This window comes from Apium graveolens, chromosome 8 (genome assembly GCF_009905375.1).
Source record: "Apium graveolens cultivar Ventura chromosome 8, ASM990537v1, whole genome shotgun sequence".
Taxonomy (NCBI): domain Eukaryota; kingdom Viridiplantae; phylum Streptophyta; class Magnoliopsida; order Apiales; family Apiaceae; genus Apium; species Apium graveolens.
Window position 1 is genome coordinate 21,224,224 of NC_133654.1, and position 4,494 is coordinate 21,228,717.

Below are 4,494 nucleotides of genomic sequence, written 5' to 3' on the forward strand. Positions count from 1 at the left end.
GGTTGCCTTAGTGGATGGTCTCAAACACAATCTGTTGAGTATCAGCCAGCTTTGTGACAAAGGCAATACAATATCCTTCAACAAAGAAGCCTGTGTTGTGACTAATAATCAAAGCGACAAAGTGGTTCTCACTGGTGTGAGAAGAGGAAATGTGTACCTAGCTGATTTCAACTCAACTAAAGCAGAATCTGTAACTTGTCTTCTCAGTAAAGCAAGTCAGGATGAAAGTTGGCTATGGCACAAGAAGCTATCTCATTTAAACTTCAAGACCATGAATGAGCTGGTAAAGAAAGAATTGGTAAGAGGTATTCCTCTAGTGGAGTTTTCAAAGGATGGACTGTGTGATGCCTGCCAAAAAGGGAAGCAGATCAAAATATCATTCAAGAAGAAACTTGATTCAGCAATTGAAGAACCTTTACAACTGCTTCACATGGATTTGTTTGGACCAGTCTATGTATTGTCCATCTCTAGGAAAAGATTTTGCCTAGTAATTGTAGATGATTTCTCAAAGTTCTCCTGGACATATTTTCTAAAGTCTAAAGATGAGGCTAATGAAATCATCATCAATCACATAAGGCAAGTCAACAATCATCCTGATTTCAAAGTTAGAAGAATCAGGAATGACAATGGAACTGAGTTTAAGAATTCTGTCATGAGAGCATTTTGTGAAGAAAATGGGATACTGCATGAGTTTTCAGCAGCAAGGACTCCACAACAGAATGGAGTAGTGGAAAGGAAGAACAGATCACTTATTGAAGCTGCAAGGACAATGCTTGAAGAATCTACACTACCAACATATTTCTGGGCTGAAGCTGTAAATACTGCATGCTACACTCAGAACATTTCTCTGATTAAACAAGCAAGATGCATGACTCCCTATCAATTGTTCAAGAACAAGAAGCCAACTCTAAACTTTCTTCATGTCTTTGGCTGCAAATGTTATATCCTGAGAAATCAAACTGATCAAAATGGGAAATTTGATGCTAAAGCAGATGAAGGAATTTTTGTTGGATATGCTGTTGGTAAAGCATATAGAGTCTACAATCTAAGAACCAACATTGTTGTGGAATCTATACATGTTGTGTTTGATGATAAAAAGATTGAAGGACTGAAAGATGGAAATTACCATGAGAGCCTCAAATTCGACAATGTTGAGATGGTTAGTGGTGACAGTGATGATGAGAGTGATCAAGAAACAGTGTCTAAGGATAATGCAGACAAATCTACTACCAATGAAGCACAAAACTCAACATCCGTCGAGTTGCATAATACTTCATCCGTCAGAAGGAAATCTGTGTTATTCGTCGGAAGACAACCTGCCTCATCTGTCGGTACTCAAAATTCACCATCCGTCGGGTTATCAAAAGGAGGAGGAGGTCAAGACAGATCACCTACAGAAAATTCTCCTTTCTCAAATCAAAGATCCACAAACTCAAGGGAAGTTTCTAGCAATCAAAACTCAATCACACATCAAGACAATCATGAGGTCTCTTCATCTAGAGCTAATCTACCTCAACAAAGGAAATGGAGAAAAGATCACCCCCTTTGAGCTTATCATTGGTGATGTTTCTTCTAGAGTTCAAACAAGAAGAACAACTCAGGAAGAATGTCTATACAACAGCTTTATATCAAAGGAAGAACCAAAGAAGGTAGAAGAAGCTTTGTTGGATCCTGATTGGATCTTAGCTATGCAAGAGGAGCTAAACCAATTTAAAAGGAATAAAGTATGGAAACTGGTACCCAAGCCTAAAGGAAAGAATCTAATAGACACCAAGTGGGTATTCAGAAACAAGATGGATGAAAATGGCATAGTAATCAGGAATAAAGCTAGATTGGTTGCTAAGGGTTATTTTCAGCAAGAAGGAATAGATTTTGATGAAACTTTTGCTTCTGTTGCAAGACTTGAAGCCATCAGAATCTTCTTAGCCTATGCATCCCATGCCAATTTCAAGGTCTATCAAATGAATGTCAAAAGTGGCTTTCTAAATGGAGATTTGGAGGAAGAAGTGTATGTTAGTCAACCTCCTGGTTTTGAAGATCCAAATTTTCCAGAATATGTCTATTATCTACTGAAAGCACTTTATGGACTGAAGCAAGCACCTAGAGCCTGGTATGGCACTTTATCAAAGTTTCTTTTGGAAAATCATTTCACAAGAGGTACTGTAGATAAAACTTTATTTTTCAGAAATGTTAATGGCTCTAGTATACTTGTTCAAATTTATGTAGATGATATTATTTTTGGCTCTACAGATGAGAAACTTTGCAAAAAGTTTGCCAAATTGATGCAAAGTAAGTATGAAATGAGTATGATGGGAGAACTAACTTACTTTCTTGGTTTTCAAGTTAAGCAAGTTAGTGATGGAATATTCATTAGTCAAACTAAATATATTTTTGAACTTTTAAAGAAGTTTGATCTAACGGATTGCACATCTGCAAAAACTCCCATGGCCACTGCAACTAAGCTTGAACTAAACACTACTGAAAAGTTTGTGGATATTTCAAGTTATAGAGGCATGGTTGGCTCACTTCTGTACTTAACAGCTAGTAGGCCAGATATAATGTTTGCTACATATTTATGTGCTAGATTTCAGGCTGATCCTAGAGAATCTCACTTGATAGCTATTAAAAGAATTTTCAGATATCTCAAGGGAACACCAAAACTTGGCATTTGGTACCCTAGAGATTCTGGCTTTGATCTAACTGGTTATTCAGATTCAGATTATGCAGGTTATAGAATTGATAGAAAGGGCACAACAGGAACCTGTCAATTTTTAGGAAACAAGCTTGTGTCCTGGTTCAGTAAAAAGCAAAATTCAGTTTTTACTTCTATAGCTGAAGCTGAATATATTGCTGCTGGCAGTTGATGTGCACATATTTTATGGATAAAAAATCAATTGCTGGACTATGGTTTACAAGTTGAAAGGATTCCTATTTTCTGTGATAACACAAGTGCAATTGCCATCACTGAAAATCCAGTGCAACATTCAAGGACAAAGCACATAGACATCAAGTATCATTTCATAAGGGAACATGTAATGAATGATACTGTGGAGTTACATTTTGTTCTAAGTGAGAAGCAACTTGCAGATATCTTTACCAAGCCACTGGATGAATCCACCTTTTCAAGGTTGGTAAGTGAGTTAGGTATGCTTAGTTACTCTTAAATTTATCTGAGTTATTTTGCAAGTTGTAATGCAGCCAGAAATTTAATTGATCTTTAAATCTTGGATGAAATTTTGGCTAAGTCAAAATTTGCATCTCGACGGATGACCCTTATCCATCGAGTTTAGTCATCCGTCGATATACTACTTGCTAATAAAAGTCAATTATTTTTCTGGAATACCATATGTCTCGACGGATATCAGTTTATCCTCATCCGTCGAATTGTCTAAATCTCAGCCGTTAATTCCCTGAACATTATCCATCGAGTATACTTACAGTTTGTAAGCATTACACGACGGATAATGGGTGGAATTTTTACAGTTTACTTTTAAACGGCTCTTTTAGGCAATTTCTATTGGTGAATTTACTTTTCTTTATTATTTTTGTCAGTTATTTTTGAGATAGTATAAAAGCTTATTTCATTCCAATTGTTTTCTTTTATCATTCTCAAATTCAACTGCTTTTATTTCATTCTCTCTCAAGCAAATATTCTCTTTCTCTTCAAGCTTTCATTCTCTAACAATGGCACCAGTAGTAAAGATTATGTCTCAAACTGGGTTCATTTTTGAGAAGAACAACTTCACTGCTTTGGTCAATAAGGGTATTCAGCAATCAGAGGACTATCACAAGATGATGGACTTTGTGAAGAATTGCAAGCTAAATTATGCCATGCTAGAATCACCCACAATCTTCTGTGAAGTTGTTGAACAGATGTGGACCACTGCTATCTACAACTCTACTGACAAGACCATCACTCTAACCATCAAAGGTAATGAGTTCTGTATCAATAGCGATGTGATAAAAGCCTATTTCAAAATTCCTGATAATAATGTTACTTCACAACACAATGACACTGATATTATCAATATGCTTAATTCATTCATTATGCACTTCCTACTACTAAACTAAGTGATATTAGGAGATTGGGTCTTGGGAAGGAGTGGAGTTTCTTGTGTGATGTGGTTACTAAAGTTTTCTCTGGAAAAGTCAGTAATTTTGATTCCGTGAATATTTCCATGCTTAACATGCTATACATGCTAGTTACAGATAAATTTTATAATTTCAGTGACCTTGTCTTGATTGAGTTAGGTTTTAAACTAGGTGAGTTAGCTAAAAGAGGAAAGAATGTGTATTATGCTAGATTTTTCATGTTATTGGCTAACCATCTATGTCAAGAGATTGTGCTTGAGAACCCAAATAACAAACTGGCTTGTTGGGTTCAAGAGAGAAGACTCATTGCAGATTTGAACAGAGCCAACCATCACAGTGATGTGCCAATGTTCTATTTTCCTGTAATGCAGGCACCTCGGGTAAGTGAGGTAAGTTCATCCA